The sequence below is a fragment of the Cryptomeria japonica genome, chromosome 6 (genome assembly GCF_030272615.1).
Source record: "Cryptomeria japonica chromosome 6, Sugi_1.0, whole genome shotgun sequence".
NCBI classification, from domain to species: Eukaryota; Viridiplantae; Streptophyta; class Pinopsida; order Cupressales; family Cupressaceae; genus Cryptomeria; species Cryptomeria japonica.
In genome coordinates this window covers 250,601,167-250,622,468 of record NC_081410.1, presented here as the reverse complement: position 1 = coordinate 250,622,468, position 21,302 = coordinate 250,601,167, and positions in this window count along the sequence as shown.

Genomic DNA, 21,302 nt, shown 5'->3' with positions numbered 1-21,302 from the left:
TTATTAGAAAGTTTGTAAAATTTTGACTATGTGAAAAATTCTCTTTGTCACAATTTTTTAATTTTAGTGAACTTTTATAAAAATTAAAGAATGTTTTATTTATGATCTCTAAGGTTTTAAAACCCTCAACTTTATAACACATACTTTTAGGTTATGAACTTCATCAACACACAAGAATGGAAGTATTTACTTAGATATTTTTGTTGTTATTGCCTTGGTTAACATCCACGCAAAATGTGAATATATAGCATGTTTCAAGGAGATGTCCTCTTTATAATCACCACCATTGCTAATTGACCAGGCTTAAATCACACATACTAAGATTTGACCAGATGTGGGGTCTTCTTAAATTGTTGCATTCAACAATGTCTATCTCCGTTCAACTCTGTTAGTTAGCAACGCACAAATTCAAATTCAATTATGTCACAACTATCAGCAGTTAACCGCAGTTAGCCACACAACGCATAACCAAATGAAATTCAAACTTGTTATTCCCGTGTTGGGGAAGTTTAGTGGATTCTCATGGAAAGTTAGATGGGCTAAATGCTCATCCACTTTAGAAGGTAGACTACCACAAGATGAGAGTATGTAATTACTAAGGTAGGTTGAATTTCTTCTCAAAATGGCAAACAATTTTTGGAATATTGGAAATTGTTACCTTCTTATATAGATATTGTGAACACTTTAAAGGCTTTGATTTCATTGTGGTTGTTTCAAGCTCTAGAGGAAGCACCTAAGACAAGGTTAAGTCTTATGTTGCTGAGCATAAACTATTTTGTCTTTATAAATAAAATAAAAAAATTGTTATATCATGCATTTAAATAGAAATTTAATTCTTTGTAGCAAATGTGACAAGTATCTGTATGGAAATAGTTTATGGAAATAGTTTTTTCATATTTTTAAAATAAATTTTAGATAAAGATGTTATTTTGTCAAGAAGAAAATAATTAGATTGACATTTTGATAAAAATGAAAAATATATTTTACTTTGTTTTAAATCTATTTATAATTATAATTCTGAATTTGTATATTCACATCATTCTCATTTAGTTTTAGGTCTATTTAAAGGAATGATATAATGCAATTTCATAGTGACAAACTTACATTGAGTTGGACTCATTTTGCCCATCTTCCATTTCTCTCTATTTACATTCATTTTGATATATTTGAACATTTTTTTAATCTATATAACACATTCGTATATGCTTAACATTTAATATACCTATTATTACTTGCATTTCGAGACACTCATTCCCCACATTGATATTAGTTCAAAAATGAAATATTTATTAGTTCAAAAATAAATATTTACTTGTTCTCATCGATCCTCTAGCAGTTAAAAGTTGATTTAGTGTACATTTGTGCAATTAGCAGCAATATGCATTTGTCAATCAATGTGAATTCTATTTGAAAAACCTATGCATTATAAAAAGAATAATTTCAAGAGTACTTTTACTTTGGAGCATTGAGAAGAACTTAATTATACATCTAATCTGTAGGACATTTACATGATTGAAAAATGATGTCTCCATTCATTTTCATGACCATAAAAAATAGTCTAATCAAAGCAGTCGACCTAATAGAACTTGACCCTTATGATTTGACATTTTCTCCTTGATATTTTCAAATATTGTCAATCTTTATTAGTCAAAAAAGAGAAAAATATGTACAAAATAGTAAAACTACACATTGTACTAGATATATACCATGCATTAGGGATCAAATTTGCACAATGAATAATCAATCTATAAGTATAAAATCTCAAAACTAAATAGAATTCTAGTTGTACACGTAATCTAGGCAATAGAATAGTGAAGGCATCTATTTTTTGTGTGCCAAATATTATATTCATTTGCATTTAACTTCACTTTGTTTACGAAATTCAAATATGATATAATCCTAATTTTTATAAAAAAAATTAAAACTATGATGCCATGTAAGAGTTAATGAGAAACCCATAGGACCCAAGGATAACCTTCAACAAAAAAAGTATTTTACACAAGATAGAAGCAATAGAAATGTTATATATCCATAAAATTGATTAGATGCATATACAATGGTATAATATATTATTCATTTACAAATAAGACAAACTAAGGTCATGACAAGTGTTGTAACCTTATGATATGAGATATAAAAAGTAAATGAAGTAAATCTTTAAAATATGCAAGTGTGAATAGTACTTTAAGACAAAACTAGTTTGGTAGAATACCTTTTTGCACTAACACTTCCTTAGTTGCAACTAAGGGAGGATGATAAAATATGCATACACGTAAGGATGGATCTTTCATCAAAGATGTGGATTCCATCAATTATACTCTCAATTGTATATGTCTCTAATAAATGTTTGATAAGAAGAATAAAGACTCACAAGAATTGATAATTTACATATTTATAATGTATATTATTTGTAAATCATCTTTCTTTTATTTATATAACTACTTTATTCCTTTCACTATATTTACATAATTACTTTATCCCTAAGTAATATAATGAGAAAGTATTTTTGAACTACCATAGAGTTAAAGATCATTACATATAATTTTTCTTTACTCCTTAGCATATGGTTCACTAACCTATATATTGATTAAAAATAATCAAATAAATGTTTTGTACCCTTTTAATCCTATAATTAGACTTTCAACCTCCATAAATTCCCTAACAAAAATATTAATTAGGGTTGGATAATGTTAGTTGTTTCTAATTCTAAGTGCATATAAAATATAAATTTAACAACTCAAACCTACAAACATACAATAAGTTTCATAAGATATGGGAAGAAAATATGGGAAGTGAGGAATCTAAGAGTTTCAACAATGGGTTTTAAAAGTAACATATACAATAATAAAAATACAAGATTTTGAGATGATGGAGAATATAATAATATCCTATTGATAATTTAAGTAAACTTAGAAATGAGAGAGAAAGGAGTTGGAAGGGAGAGGAGAGATTCAAAATGAATACAATATTAATATCACTAGCTCAAGGAATTTGAGAGAATATGTCTTCCCTAAATAATGAAAAGGAATTTTCTCCATAATAAAATTATCTTTGTCAAGATTTATTGAGTCAACAATAATGGTTAATCTAGGATCATGCAATCTTAGAAGAGAGAATACAAGAAAGCATAACATTAACATGATATAAAACACATATAAATATTATTATGAATGATGGATTGTAGCAATGCCATGGGTTCATGAAATAAAATTATAAGGAAGATTTAAATTTTAAAGAATTCACATTAACCAACATAGAATTGAATTTTCTAAAAATTCTAATATTTTAATTCCTATAAGAGTGGAGAATGGAAGCCTGATAGTCATTAAGGTGTCTATTTTTAGTGAAAGGGTTAGGGAATGTTGGTTTTAAATTTGATATAGGTTATTTGGGTGGCCTTATATAATCTAGTAAAGTCAAAATTTTACTGACCGATCTATTATATTAAATTTATAGGACTATACTATCACGGGATGACAACATATTTATATGGCTTGCTCTATGATCCTCAACTAATTGTAAGAGCTCCCTTGTTGGTGCAAACTCCCAAAAGGTTGGATTAATTGAAAACCATGTAAGATTATCATTTTCATTGAGACTCAAAGAGCACACTACACCTTGTGATGAACTAGATCTTTTAAAATATGAATATGATGTCACCCCATCTTTTCACAACATACTCTCCAAATTTTGAGGCTTGATTAGCATTTGTGAGGAAGTATAATAATTTGTTCTATAAATCAATAGTGGCTTACAAATAAACAACATGGTGAAAAACAATAATTAGACTAGTTCAAGATAACCATCACACCTCTAGGATTCTCCCATATAGGAGAACAACATCACATCTTACAATATACATTTTAACAAATTCACAATGTAAGATCCAAACATCATAAAAAATAGATTATTTTCATTCTAATCCATGTGCATGATTATCTAGAGAATTTCTATATTTTAGGGAACATATAGATCTTATTGTTTTTTGCAAAGGATACTCATTCTTTGGTTAAAAATTGAAGCAATCGCTCTCTCTCTCTCTCTCTCCCTCTCGCTTCATTTATTAAGTTATTCATATCATTATTAAAAAAATTCTTTAATATTACCTTTAATCTAATATATTTCACTCCCCATAACTAGTAGCATCACCAAATTTAATGGTTAGCTTATTTTTTACTTAGTTGCGTCTATTCACCTAGTTAGTGTAAGGAGTACCTATTGTCATTTTTCTTAATTAGTGAACTTAAAAAACTTATCTAACCTTGAAACTATAATTTAGTGTTTATATATGCATTTATCTTTGCTTTTATAACTTTAATATATGATTTCCATATAATGTTAACATATCCTTCTTCTAGAATTGGGGATCACATTGCCTAGTTATCAATTACCCACTATACCCACCCTTGATTAGAACTTAGGGTTTCAAAGTCATACATATTTCAGTTCTAACCTAGAAATAATTATATAGTATAATATATAATTATTGGGTAAGTGCACAGAGATCGTGTCCAAAAAGGGGGTATAAGTGGACACTTTTTTTCTTCTTCTGAAATCAAGTAAACCTGAACTTGGAAGAGAAATTTGAGAGTCATCCACTCAAGATATGAAGATAATCAAAGAACAAATATTGTAGTACTCTGAATCTAGTTTCCAAAATACTAATGTTTTTCAAAATTGGATAAGATTAAGGGTATCAAATCCTTTGCGCATGAAAAAAAGACCCTAATTTTTTCTAACAAACATAACATAGTGTCTGACGTGCACATCAAAAAAGTCATAGTTAGATTTAGTATTTTGACAAATACTTTGGAAAAAGATAGTTAAGAGTGATAACTAGAAGTTGTGTATTTTTTTGTAATTTTTTGTTGAGTATTTGATTTTTATGATTTTTCCAATCGAGCACATCCTAAAAAATCAGGTACCTGTTCGTGCGCGGAACATAACTTGCACCAAAACAATCAAAAATGCAAAAAAAAAAAAAATTGTAAAAATTCAAGTGCACTACAATAATATATAATTTTTTAAAAATTTGGATAAGTAGATGAAAAGTTTTTTAAAAAATGGTACACATATGTCTCTGAGAACTATGGGGACATTGGTAAAAGAAATTCAATAATAATATGTTATTGTTGTTCAAATTTTTTAAAAATTATATGGTTAGAAAGCTCGGAAGATGGGTAGAAATATGGTGGAAATTTTAGAAATACCCACTTGATGAAGTGTAAACCTAATGATGACAAAGTTGAGAAACCAAGTTGATAAAACAAAACACATCAAAAAGGAGGGAAATGGAGGGAAATCAAACTACCAACCCACATCTTTGTCATCCAAGCCTATTCACAAGCCTAAACAGTCAAAAGCGTGTACGAGCTTAATTTTGTATAAAGACCGCGTACAGGGTGTTTTTTCAATAAGAAGCGCGTACACGGTTTTAAAGCTAAAACAAAGCGTACACAGTTCTTCCTGTGATACTCCATCATAAAAATATTAATGTGTGTGTGCATACATATATGTATATGCATAATATGTAAAATATGTAGATATTGTATGTATATATAATATATGTATATATACACACACATGTGTTTATGTAATATATATGTATGTATATAATATGTGTAAGTATGTATACATATATGTATGTTTATAATACATACATGTACAATATATAATATGTATGTATGTGTATTGCCTTTTGATAAAATGTGTATGTGTATGTGTATTGATATATATTGTCTTTTGATATCATATTGTACATTGTATTCCTCTCTCTCTCTCTCAATACCCCACATAACACCTAATGACATCATGTAAGGTCCCTTAGCACACAAATGACCCCTTAAGACCATATGATGTCCTAAGGGGTCAGGTGATGTCCTAAGGGTTCATATGGCATTCTAACACATGTGTGGACCCATTATGACCCATTATGACCCCCAATAATGTCATATGGCCTCTTCGGACCATGTATGATATCTCAAGGGGTCATATGGTGTTTTAACACATGCATGGATCAATTAGGACCCCACGTGACCCCTAGCGACATCATGTGATATCTCTTCCTCTCCCCCCATCTCCCTCCCTCCCTTTTTTATCCCCCCCTTCTCTCTCTCTCTCTCTCTCTCTCTCTCTCTCTCTCTCTCTCTCTCTCTCTCTCTCTCTCTCTCTCTCTCTCTCTCTCTCTCTCTCTCTCTCCCTCTCTCTCTCCCTCTCTCTCCCTTAGGACCTTACATAACACCACATAACCCTTTAGGAGCATATCATGTCCTAAGGGGTCATACGGTGTCCTAAGGTGGCAAGATGAACCATTATTAAAATATAAAAAAGCAGTGCCAATACTGCTTACAAAATTCGACACCTAAGGGGACATATGGTGTCCTAAGTAGTTATAGGACAATCATATGACCCCTTAGAACACCATAAAACCCATAACAACACCATATGGTGTTGTAAGGGGTCATATGGTGTTTTAAGGGGTTGTAGGACACAATACGACCCCTAAAGACACATTACATGACCCATAATGACACATAAGGGGTCATATGGTGTCCTAAGGGGTCATAGGACATTGTATGACCCCTTAGGACATGATATGACTTCTAATGGAACCTAAGGGGTCATATGGTATCCTAAGGGGTCATACGACACAATATGACCCCTTAGAATACAATATGACCCATAATGACACCTAAGGGGTCATATGGTGTCTTAAGGGGTCATAGGACACTGTATGACCCCTTAGGACATGATATGATGTCTAACGACACCTAAGGGGTCAAATGGTATCCTAAGGGGTCATATGACATGATATGACCCCTTAGAATACAATATGACTCATAACAACACCTAAGGGGTCATATGGTGTCCTAAGGGGTCACAGGACACTGTATGACCCCTTAGGACATGATATGACCTCTAACGACACCTAAGGGGTCATATGGTATCCTAAGGGGCCATAATGACACCTATGATGATATGATGAAAGAATAAGTATCCGGTCAACTACTGAGAGGGGGGGGTGAATCAGTAGATAGAAAAGCTGATACTAACTTCACCAATCTCAAAATCAACCTCTCAAAGTAAACTATCAATGTAATACCAGTATCAAGATAAAAACTCATAAGATAAATCGGTTGACTGTTACAACAACTTAACAGTAAACAAATTCAAACTCATAAATATCCAAATTCTTTTTCATATGTCAACAGACTTCATTTCTCAATTCTTCTGGTTATCATGACTTATCAAACTAGTTAAGTAAATCAACCATAAGAACATAACCACAAAAACATTCACCACTTGACACAAATATTTTTGATGTGGAAACCCAAATGGGAAAAACCACGGTGATATGAGACTCACAAGATAACTATTTGAACTCTTCTGAAGTTCGCCCTGTTAGGAGCCTATCCTATTAAAGCTTTACAAAAGTCATGTTAAGAATAGATCCTGTTAGGGACCACTCGGTTAAGGGATTGACTACAATGCCTTGTTAGAAGCAATACCCTATAAGGAGTAACCTCGGTAGAGGATTTTAAAATCCAAGCTAATGGATCACCTTGTTAGAGGATTTGAATAGCACCAAGCTTGTTAGAGCTTACCCGATTAAGGGATTTCAATTCTGTTATAATTGTTAGAAAACAATAGGAGTTTGCTGATATGTTTGAATATCACTACACTTGCTTGATCAGATCCTTTTCAAGCTCCTATCTGCCTTTACTCAAACTGTAGATACATCATCTAGTTTGGAAACCACACACTCAACTGATCTTTGCCAACTCTGAAACTAAACAACTCATCGACCTTATAAAAAAATCAATTAGGTCGGTAACACAAAAAAAAACCTAATTCTCATAGAGATTGCAAACAAGTCGGTTCAAGTATGACCATTAGATTACATAGCAATCTCTACACATCAATCAAGAAAACCTTGATCGCTCCTTGATCACCGCTTCATCTATCTTAGCAAATCATCATGCACTTTGCATTATATGCAGTATACTTGCTCATTCCCTAGACAAAAATCGTTACATCAACGTGCCAAAATCACTTGAAATTATCTTCATATAATAATAATCATACGTGTCATAATCATTGTCGCTCGTCATCGGATTGTAAACCAATATAACCAATTCACCAAACTTAATCGGTTAGGGTTTATCAAAAACAATAGGTAGGGTTTACCGGCTACTGGTTCAACTCTCCAATATATAGAAATACCATTTCACTCCACAATTTTGTCCTACCGGTTACAAGACATCATTTCAACAATATCATTACCAGTTAATTGACATCAATGACAACATAACATATCATTAATGCAATCTTCATGCAAATGCCAACAACCTCCCCCTTTGGCATTGATGACAATACAAATATCAATACCATTGATTGTTACTATGATTGTGAATAGGAATCCTGGTTTACATTACCAAGTATTCACCATGATCTCCATGTCTTCAGCTTGTCATTGGTTATTCTCCCCATAATCACATAATTCTTCTCCCCTTTTGACAACAATGCCAAATTGAAAGTAAAACATGTAATGTCAAATTTCACTGTGCAACATCAACAACCTGCAACTTGATGCTCCCCCTATGGAATAACTCCACTTCTACACCAATCCTTCTATAAAATTTTGCAAGTAGCTCTGGGACTAATGTAATCTATATCATGCTTAATTGACCTCGTGAAGGTGTACAACCCCTAGTTGACTTCTAAGATACTCAAAAGTCATCTTAGGCAGAGGTTTAGTAAAGATATCTGCAAGCTTCTCCTTGGTAGAAACATGCTCCAAGATCACATCTTTACTCTGCACTTTTTCCCTTAAGAAATGATACTTCAATTCAATATGCTTGGTTCATGTGTGAAAAATAGGGTTCTTGGAAATATTTATGGCACTTGTATTATCACATAAAATCTTTATAGGCTCTGAAATATTCATCTTAAAACCTTCCAAAATGTGCCTCATCCAGATAGCCCGAGTACAATTCATGTAAGATGCAACATACTCAGCTTCAACAATAGATTGTGAAGTACAACTCTGCTTCTTACTACTCTATGAAACAAGTTTTCCTCCAAGAAAAAATGCTCCACCAGTTGTGCTTTTCCGGTCATCAACATTTCTTGCCCAATCTGCATCTGTGTACACCTTCAAGTCAAAATTTCCTCCATATGGATATCATAATCCATAGTCAACAATACCTTTCAAGTATCTAAAAATCCTCTTAGTTTCTATCAGATGTATTTCCTTAGGATTCTTTTGGAATCTAGCAACTATGCCAGCTGCATAAGCTATATCCGGTCTGTTGTGAACAACATAGTGCAATTTTCCAATCATTGACTTGTATTCCTTCTCATCAACAAATGTAGATACATCTTCCTTATACAGCTTACAACCTGTAAGCATTAGTGTCCCAACTAGTTTACAGTCACTCATGCCAAATGTCTTCAAGACCTCTTTCACATACTTAGACTGTGTGATGAAAATACCATTCTTCATTTGTTGTATGTGCAAGCCTATGAAATTTCTTATTTCTCCCACTAAAGACATTTCAAACTCATTTTTATTTCATTTGCAAAACTATTGTTGATGTCATCATTACCTCCAAATATGATATCATCTACAAATACTTCGCTGACCAGTATTTTATCTCCTTCAAATTTGAGATATATGTTACTATCATCACTGGTTCTCAGAAAGCCTATCTTTATCAGATGTGTATGAAGCCTTTCATACTATACTCTTGGTACTTGCTTTAATCCATATAAAGCCTTATGCAATCTGCATACCATGTCTTTCTCATCAGTCAAAGCATAACCATCTGGCTGATCAATGTATACTTCTTCTTCTAGTATCCCATTCAAAAATGTTGACTTAACATCCATCTGATATACCTTGAATTTCTTATGTGCTGCAAATGCAAGTAAAGTTCTGACACCTTCCAACCTTGCCACTGGTGCAAAAGTCTCACCATAATCTTCTCTTTCCTCTTGTGCATAACCTTTACAAACCAACCTAGCTTTGTTAGGAACTACAACACCATCTTCATTCAACTTGTTCCTGAATACCCACTTAGTACCTATCACATTTTTATTTACCGGTCAAGGTACTAGGGTCCAAGTGTTGTTTTTCTCAATTTGATCTAGTTCCTCCTCCATAGCTTTAACCCAATGATCATCAACAAATGATTCCTTAGTAGTTCTTGGTTCAATATTGGAGATCATGCAACAATTCTCTCTGATTCCTCTTCTCATTAGTACTCCAGCATCCTTATCCCCAATAATCTATTCAGGATTATGATTCAGTCTCACATATCTTGGAATAACATGATCATTATCTTCAGGTTTAGCTTCTTCATTATCATCATCTTCTTTTGAATTTATCTGTTCCAGTTGAACTGGCACATCAGTATTTGCTCTGTCAGTTTCAGATTTCACAATTTTTGGTTCCAAAAACAAAATGCAAGGATCTTCATCCTTTTTCTCCAAACTGGTTTCCTCTGAGACTTTAGGCTATTCATCCACTCAAACATCAACACGCTCAATAATTCTTTGTGTTTAGTTATTAAAACACTTGTAGTCCTTACTCTTGGTGGAATAGCCAAGAAATATACCTTCATCGCTTTTAGCTTCAAATTTGCTAATATAATCACCTCTCTTAATAAAACATTTGCTTCCAAATATCTTGAAATAACTAACATCAGGTGATCTTCCATACCAATATTCATAAGGAGTCTTGTCCTTACCCCTTTTTACCAAAATCCAGTTTATATTATAGACAGTTGTGCTGAGAGCTTCTCTCTAAAAAAATTTCGCTACACCTCCTTGTATCAACATCATCCTAGCAGCTTCAATAACTGACCGATTGTTTCTCTCTGTGGTACCATCCTGTTGTGGTGTCGTCGGTGCAGAAAGTTGTCATTTGATACCATTTTCTTCACAATATCTAGTGAATTCGTCAGAAGTAAATTCACTGCCTTGATCTGTCCTCTAACACTTTATCTTCTTACCACTCTCCTTCTCATCTAAGGCCATGAATGCCTTGAACTTGCCAAAAGATTCAATCTTATCCTTCAAGAATGTGACCCACACCATCCTTGAGCAATCATCAGTGAAGATCATAAAAGATCTATCACCTTGAATACTTTTTGTTCTTATTGGTCCACAAAGATCTGTATGAACCAAATCTAACAAATGTTCCACTAAAAAAGATTTTCTCTTGAAAGTTGAGGATGTCATCTTTCCCAACTGACATTATTTACATAGAGCATTAACCGGTTTGTCCAACTGAGGCAAACCTCTCACTGCCTTGGACTTACTCACTTTAACAATGTTATCAAAGTTTATATGACAAAATCTCCTATGCCAAAGCCAACTATTATCTATCTTTGCAATTAAACAATTGTTGAATTTAAGATTAAGGTGAAACATGTTACTTTTAGTTTGCTTCCCGGTAGCAATCAGTTAAACCTTTGCTGCCATAGATTTTGTACATACCATTCTTAAACTCCAATGGGTATCCTTTGTCATTGAGTTGCGCCACACTCAAAGATTGTGCTTTAAACCTTGAACCCAATAGACATCATCTGCATTGCTCTTTCCATTAAGAGAAATAGTTCCCTTACCTTTAACCATGCAGGGTGAGTCATTACCAAATCTTACAACTCCACCATCAAATTCCTTCAAAGAAAGAAATTTGCTCTGATAACTGGTCATGTGATGTGAACAACCACTATCAATGATCCAATCATCAGAGTTATCCATCCTGGATACTAATGCCTTCTGGTCTGATATCTCTTCTTTAATAGCTACAAACACAATGTCTTCATTAGCATCACCATCAACAATAATAAGACAATCTCTTTTACCTTTACCCTTATACTTCTTGAATTTCTCTCGTTTGTTCTCATTATCACCATTAGGACAGTTAGCAGCTATGTGTCCAATCTTTTTGCATGTAAAACATTTCAAAGGTAATTTACCTCTATATTTACCAGTGCCTTTGGGCAACCACTTGGCCAACAATGCTTCAAGCTCAACTAAATTGTCTTCATCATTAGCTTCTCTATTGGATCTAGATTCATAACTGTGACTGGCATCTCTACTTTTTCTCACATATGGGTTAGAAACAAAAGCTCTAAATACAAACTCATATTTCTATATACTACCATCATAACCATTTAATTCAAAAGCAGTAAGCTTGCCAATGATGGAGTTAAGAGTTACCTTAGTTTTTTCAATGGACTTAAGGTCCTGAATGGATGCAACTCGGATAGCATAGACCGGTAGCAGGGTTCTCAGTACCTTACTGATCACTATGGCATCTTCCACTTTACCTCCTGCACTCTTAATTTCACCGACTATCTCTTTTATCCTTTGACCATACTGTTGGATATTCTCACCTTCAGCCATCTACATGTCATCAAATATTCCTCTTAGACTCTCTTCTTTAGCAATCTTAACATGTTCATCACCGCTATAAATCTCTTCAAGTGTTTTCCATACCTCATATGCAGTCTCTAGACCATGAACATCTGCATATTCTGCATCAGACAAAGAACTGATAATGGCCTCTAATGCTTGATGATTTTCTTGTTGCTATTTCTTCTGATCATCAGTTAAAATCCCAGTAGGTGCAACATATCGAGTATTGACATGTTCTAAATACTAGCTTCCCAAACTCTTGATATAAATTTTCATTCTGGCACTCCATATCCTATAGTTCTCTTTATTAAACTTCAGACCCTATTTCTTCATCATGTTCTGCAAGATCTTTACCTCAAGCTGTTAGGCTTAGACCTTAGAGGACCTAATATGCTCTGATACCAATTGATGATATGATGAAAGAATAAGTATTCGCTCTACTAGTGAGAGGGGGGGTGAATCAGTAGATAGAAAAACTGATACTAACTTCACCAATCTCAAAACAAATCTCTCAAAGTAAACTATCAATGTAATACCACTGTCAAGATAAAAACTCATAAGATAAACCAGTTGACTGTTACAATAAATTAATAGTAAACAACTTCAAACTCATAAACATCCAAATGCTTTTTCATATGTCAACAGACTTCATTTCTCAATGCTTCCGATTATCATGACTTATCAAAGTAGTTAGGTAAATCAACCATAAGAACATAACCACAAAAACATTCACCACTTGACACAAATATTTTTGCTGTGGAAACCCAAATGGGAAAAACCATGGTGAGATGAGACTCACAAGATAACTATCTGAACTCTTATGAAGTTCGCCCTGTTAGGAGCCTAGCCTGTTAAAGCTTTACAAAAGTCCTATTAAGAACAGTTCCTGTTAGGGACCACCCGATGAAGGGATTGACTACAATGCCTTGTTAGAAGCAATACCCTATAAGGAGTAACCTCGATAGAGGATTTGAAAATCCAAGCTAATGGATCACCTTGTTAGAGGATTTGAATAGCACCAAGCTTGTTAGAGCTTGCCCGGTTAAGGGATTTCAATTATGTTTTAATTGTTAGAAAACAACAAGAGTTTGTTGATCTGTCTGAATAGCACTACACTTGCTTGATCAAATCCTTTTCATGCTCCTATTTGCCTTTACTCAAACTGCAGATACATCATCTGGTTTGACAACCACACACTCAACTTATCTTTGCCAACTCTGAAACTAAACAACTCATCGACCTTATAAACAAATCAATTAGATCGGTAACACAACAAAAACCCAATTCTCATAGAGATTACAAACAAGTCAGTTCAAGTACGACCGTTAGATTACATAGCAATCTTTGCACATCAATCAAGAAAACCTCGATCGCTCATTGATCATCACTTCATCAATCTTAGTAACTCATCATGCTCTTTGCATTATATGTAGTATACTTTCTCATTCCCTAGACAAAAACCGTTACATCGACATGCCAAAATCACTTGAAATTGTCTTCATACAATAATTATACGTGTCATAATCATTGACGCTCGTCATCAGATTGTAAAACAATATAACCAATTCACCAAACTTAATCGGTTAGGGTTTATCAAAAACAACAAGTAGGGTTTACTGGTTACCGGTTCAACTCTCTAATATATAGCAATACCGGTTCACTCCACAAATTCTTCCTACCGATTACAAAATATCATTTCAACAATATCATTATCGGTTAATTGACATCAATGACAACATAACATATCATTAATACAATTTTCATGCAAATGCCAATAACCTAAGGGGTCCTATGGTGTTTTAAGGGGTCATAGGATACTGTATGACCCCTAAGGACACGATATGAACTCTAACGACACCTAAGGGGTCATATGGTATCCTAAGGGGTCATACGACACATTATGACCCCTTAGAATACAATATGACCCATAACAACATGTAAGGGGTCATATGGTGCCCTAAGGGGTCACAAGACACTGTATGGCCCCTTAGGACATGATATGACCTCTAATGACACCTAAGGGGTCATAAGACACAGTATGACCCCTTAGAATACAATATGACCCATAACAACACCTAAGGGGTCATATGGTGTCCTAAGGGGTCACAGGATACATGATATGACCTCTAACGATACCTAAGGGGTCATATGACACAATATGACCCCTTAGAATACAATCTGACCATAACAACACCTAAGGGGTCATATAGTGTCCTAAGGGGTCACTGGATATCACATGACCCCATAGGACACGATATGACCTCTAATGACACCTAAGGGGTCATATGGTATTCTAAATGGTCATACAACACAATATGACCCCTTAGAATACAATATGACCCATAACAACATCTAAGGGGTCAGATGGTCTCCTAAGGAGTCACAGGATACCACATGACCCCTTAGGACATGATATGACCTTTAACGACACCTAAGGGGTCATATGGTATCCTAAGGGGTCATATGACACAATGACCCCTTAGAATACAATATGACCCATAATGACACCTAAGGGGTCATATGGTGTCCTAAGGGGTCATAGGATACCACATGACCCCTAAGGACAACATACATCCCATTACGACACCTTATGGTGTCGTAAGGGATCAAATGGTGTCCTAAGGGGTCATAGGACATAATATGACTAGCATGCTCTTCCTTTATCTCCCTTTATCTCCCTTACTTTCTCATCCCCCCTCTCTCTATCTCTCTCTCTATTTTCTATCCTCTCTCCCTCCCCCCTCTGTCTCCCTTTTCCATCCTCTCTCTACCCCCCTCTCTCTTTCCCCCTCTCTATTTTCCTCTCCCCCTCCCTCTCCCTCCCTCTCCCTCTCCCTCCCCCCTATGTTTCCCTTTTACATCTTCTCTATGCCCCCCTCTCTCTTCCCCCCTCTCTATTTCCCTCTCCCCCTCTCTCTCCCTCCCTCTCCCTCTCGCTCCCTCCCTCCCTTTTCCATTCTCTCTCCACCTCTCCATCTCTCCCCTCTCTCCCTCTCTCCTCTCTCCCTTGTTATCTCTCCCCCTCTCTCCCTCTCCCTCCCACTCCCCCTCTCCCTCCCTCCCTCCCTCTCCTTCCCTCCCTCCCTTCACATTTTATTTACTACAAGAAGTGTGTGTAGGGTTTTTTTGAGTTAAAAGCATGCACGGGGTGCTGGGAATACTTACGTTGGCCTACTGAACATTTTTAGGGATAAGAGCGCATACGGAGCTACTAAAAATATTGCGTACGCGGTTCTGGGACATACTTTTAGTTGCCCAACAACCTCAACAACCTCAAAAGAAGTTTTTGAGGTCGTTGAAGGCCTCACTGCAACTGTTACTCCGCTTCTATGATTGTTTTATACGTTGAAGTAAGTGAATTTTTTGTTTTGCATGATTTCAAATGATTGAATTGTTGCTCTTATAGTTTGGTCAATGTTATTGTGATTGTTTAATAGTTTTGATTCATAAAAAATAATGATAATGGTCAATTTTATGGCTATTTGATTGTTTAAGAACTTATGTTTACATATATATGTAAAATGATTCTATTTAGGACAACTGGTATTAATGATGAGAAATAATAAGTGAGGAACGATGGAACAATGAGAGGTTGGAAAGGAAAGACAAAGGCAAAATATGAAAAATTACGTGACATAAAAACAATGGGACAAGAAGGTACATCATCCTTAACATCTCAATTTGATTTACTAAGAGAACATAATCCACCTAATGCAATTGAAGAAGAGACATTTGATTTACCATGTGAACCTAATGCAATTGAAGAAGAGACCACATTGAATAATCAATTAAATGATGAACATACATCGGCTCTATTTGATGAATTGAATGTACCCAATGCACGCAATGCATTGATGCTAACACCTCCTAGAATCATTTGTAGGAAACCAAAGTATCTAATTGACATCGATGAGAATATTTGAAGCCAATGCCTGATAAAATGAATGAATGAACTTGTAGGAGAATAGTTAAAAGGATATGGCAAAACTATTTTGAAAACTTAAGTCAAACTGCAAGATGTCAATTAATTGTTGAAATGATTAAAAATTTAAATTTTAGAGAGACAATGAGAATTCTAGGCCTAAAATCATTCGAAAGTAATATCAAAAGAACTATTGTGAGAAATATATTTGATGCATATCAATCTATTGGTTCAAAATCATGTTCTAAAGATTCTTATGTTACTCGACGTGTCATTACATCAACCATAATGAGCAAGAAAATTAAAAAAATCAATTGATAAGCAAAACAAGTAAGTTTTTAAACATTAGTAGAGCAACATTATGTAAAGCATTAGAGAAGCAGGATAAAATAGAGGATCCTAACAATAATTCTCTTTGGACGTTCTCAAGTAGACTACCATGCAAAGACAAGGTTGTTGTTGATGCACTAAGAACATTAATTGAAATTTTTTGGCATGACAACACAAGGGTTTTGCCTAACCAAAGAGATGTTGTTAGAAGGCGAATCGGATGTAGAAATTGTGAGCCATATGCCAAACACTATTTGGATATGACTCAAACAAAATTTTATGAAAGATTCCTTGAAAGGTTTCCTCAAATAAGAATTAGTCAAAGATTTTTTGAAATGGGAAAACCTTTTTATGTGAAGATTAATCATGTGCGCACCACGTGTTGTTGTCGGATGTATATTGAAGTTTCCATGCACTATGATATTTATCATCATATATGTTGTCCTTTTCACACTAATGATGTTTTGCAGGAATGCAATATACAACCACCTCCTAAGTCACCAAGATAATTTATTTCAAGTGTGTTATGTAAAAGAGATGATGGTTGCATTTATTATAAGATGATGTGTTTGAAAGGTTCTTGTGCTACATGTGGTGGTTTGCAACATTTTCTAAGATGTCTACATTTGGATAGCACACATGAAATTGGTAAGAAACTAGTATCTTTTGGAAAGTACAAGACAGTGACATATGGAGTTAAAGATGGAAAAGAATTCAAGAGATGTGAGTTAGTGAAAAATGACACGTGTAGCTGATTTTATGAGAACATTTCAAGATAAACTAGTTTATGAGTACATAATGCATACACATAGAGCTCGGTGGTTAGATGAGCAATTCAAGGTATGCAAGGGCACATTTCCTCTTGGTACCATTGTCTTTATGGTTGATTTTGCTGAAAATTATACACTACAACCTCAAAATGAAGTGCAATCTATGTATTACCATTCTACACAAGTTTCTATTTTTATACACATAGCATTCATGCATGCAAATGATAGCATAGAGGAGGATAAAAAGGTTGTAAGAGAGTATCACTTCTACATAAGTGATGATCATACACATTCATCAGAGTTTGTGTAAGGATGCTTTAAAGTTTTCTATGATAGTTTAAGGGAAAGGAACATATGATACAACCAACACTTAATATGGTCTGATAGTTGTACCTCACAATTCAAGAATGCAAGGATGTTCTATTGGTTGAGTAGGATACATGTGACAAGCGGTGTACAACATTTTTGGAATTTCAATGAGGCTAGACATGGAAAGGGAGAGCATGATGATGCGGGAGCATGCATAAAAAGAGCACTAGCTAGAGAAGAATTGAAGTATGAAGGTGGTGCTAAGTTGACAGATGCAACAACAATTGTGTGATGGTGTGATTCTACAATGGGACTAAGTAATGCAGGTATGCCAATGGTTCATAGATATTTTTGGTTGATCACTAAATCTGACATTAAAAACTATCAAGCTTGTTGTACAATTGCAGGATCCAGTGACATGCACTCATTTTGAAGTTCATATAAAAGTTCACCGATAATTTATACTAGACAGATTGTATGTTTTTGCTCTTCATGTATGTATTTTTTGTGGGAAGAATGTGAATCAAAAGAGTGGGTTGACAAATGGTCTTGTAGACTGTTGGTTCCCATTAATACCTATCAAATTCCCATAGCACTGCAGTTGAACCAGAGGGAAGCATCAGTCGATTTCGATCATGTATTTGACCAAGTGGAACTAGGTGATTTTTGGGTTAATTTTATTACAGGATTTTTTTTGGCTCATTTTGTTGCATCAAACATTATTTTTGGTATTAATTATCATTCTATAATATTTAGGTCATGTGTACGCAGTTGTTGCAGAAAAGAACAATGAAGAAGGAACGAATTACATTTTGTCTCATTGTATTGAGCCTAAGAGAATATTGACACCCACAATCATTGACTGAGAGGATATTGAGTATCCAGTAGGGTCTGTTGTCGTGACATGCACATGGCTTAGGAGATACCCTATCAAGAATTCTGATGTTTGGTTGTTCAAGGACTTTGAAACAGACTGACATATTCTTCATTTCTCCAACCTTCTTGTTGGAAAAAATATTCTATTGAGTAGGTATCGTGGTAGACCTCATAATAAAAATTTATGGAAATTTCGTGAATCTGACCACAAGGCATTACTTGACACAATACAGGTTAGAGTCGATCCAAAAGGCTCACTTGATTGATTCTACGGTTCAGGGTAGAATGATTTTGAGAATTTTGTATATATAATCGGGGAATTGTTCTATATTTGTTTTTTGTATATTTAAATGGCGATGACCTGATTCGCACATATTTAAATGCCAAATTTTGTATAAAACCCCATGAGATGATTTGTAACACATTTTTTTGTATATTTAAATAGCTAATAGCTGATTTGTCCATATTTAGAGGCAAATTTTTGAAAATATGTGACTATGTTTTGTGACTATTTTTTGAATATATGTGAATATATGTATCTATGTTTTTAATATCTTAAGGGTTTTGAGTTTATGTGATGTGATAAGGTCAATCATGACCATTCTTGATTATATCTTAAGGGTTTTGAGTTTATGTGATGTAAGAAATAATCATGGAGATTTGTGTTGTACATTGTATAACCATGGAGAATTATTTGGGTCATTATTGGGTCATTATTGAGTCATGGGAGTCATAGATTGAGTCTAGATACAATTTGAGAAAAAAATGTCATTATTGTCAAAAAAGTTGTCAAGCAACTTCCAGATCGCATCGATAGGGTATGGCTCTCGACGTTCCGATGATTTGGGAGGCACAACAGGAGCATTCCTAGCATAAAAATTCCCACTTGAATGTGCTCATGATGTTGGTTTGTTCCCACGACGGATGAAATCAATTCTAGCCTATCTTGCAACTTTGCCTTGAATATGACTAAGGATTTTTGCAGCAGGAGAAAAAATGCTACCATTTGAAAATGGCTCTGATTCATCAAAAATCAAGATAGGTCATTGTAAAAGAGCCTCCCATGACCCTACAAGTTCAAACAGATTGATCATATGTGTCTTGGATTGAGAGAAAAAGTTCGTCAAAGTTTGAGAATTTTTTGGACTCAGGGCACTTGAGAGATCACACGATAGGGTATGGCTCTCGATGTTCTGACACTTTGGGAGGCACAACAGGAGCATTCCTAGCATAAACCTTCCCACTCAGAGGTTCTCGTGATGTTGGTTTGTGCCCACAATGGACGGAATCAATTCTAGCCTATCTTGCAACTTTGCATTGCATGAAACTGACGATTTTTGTAGCAGGCGAAAAAATGCTACCATTTGAAAATGGCTTTGATTCATCAAAAAAAGAGATAGGACATTGTAGAAGAGCCTCACATGACCTTAAAGGTTCAAACGGATCGATCATATGTGTCTTGGATTGATAGAAACAGTCCATCAAAGTTTCGCAATTGTTTGGACTTAGGGCACTTGAGAGATCGCGTCGGTAGGGTATGGCTCTGAATGTTTTGACACTTTGGGAGGCACAATAGGAGCATGCCTAGCATAAACTTGCCCACTCAGAGGTACTCGTCATGTTGGTTTGTGCCCACGATGAATGGAATCAACTCTAGCCTATCTTGCAACTTTGCATTGGATGTGATTGATGATTTTTGCAACAGGTGAAAAAATGCTACCATTTGAAAATGGCTCCGAGTTGTCAGAAACCGAAATAGGCCATTTTAGAAGAGCCTCACATGACCCTATCGATTCAAACCAATCGATCATATGTGTCTTGGATTGGGAGAAATAGTCCATCAAAGTTTGACAATTTTTTGGACTCAGGGCACTTGAGAGATCGCATCGGTACGGTATGTCTCTCGATGTTACGACACTTTGGGAGGCACAAAAGGAGCATACCTAGCATAAACCTTCCCACCCAGACATGTTCATGATGTTGGTTTGTGGCCATGACGAACGAAATCAATTCTAGCCTACCTTGCAACCTTTAAAAAGTTTGACAAGTTTGACAACAACTGAACAACTTTTACATTTTTTATCCAAATGACCCCAAACTTTCACAAATGACTTAAAATGACCATTAATGGTCCCAAATCACCTTATTTAGATAAAACAATGGAGAAAAATACGAAAACAAAATTTGACCATTGTGAGCATGAGGATGCTATCACACCACTTACATTGACAAATATAAACGAAAGGAATCAAAAGCATCCAATGATCATTACCAAGGATCAAATCTGACCATTACCATTGAATTTCATTTTCATTGAGACAAAGAGTTTTGTAGGGTTAATTCGATATTTTAGAAAGTTTATCAAATCATATTCCATGATTGCAATGCTTTATATCATAGATTTTTGTTGTTTATATTCATATTGTTGATTACATAGGCAAATATTCATTTAACTTTATAAAAGGGCAGCCACAAAATACAATAATCAACAATAATCATTTAACCATATCAATAATTATTTAATAATTTATTTATATATATCAAAATGCACAATAATCAACACAATGAACAAATTTTGTATATATCAAAAATGCCTATCAATATCAACGAAATGCACAATAATTAACACAATACACATTTATTGGATTGAATATCAACATTTATAT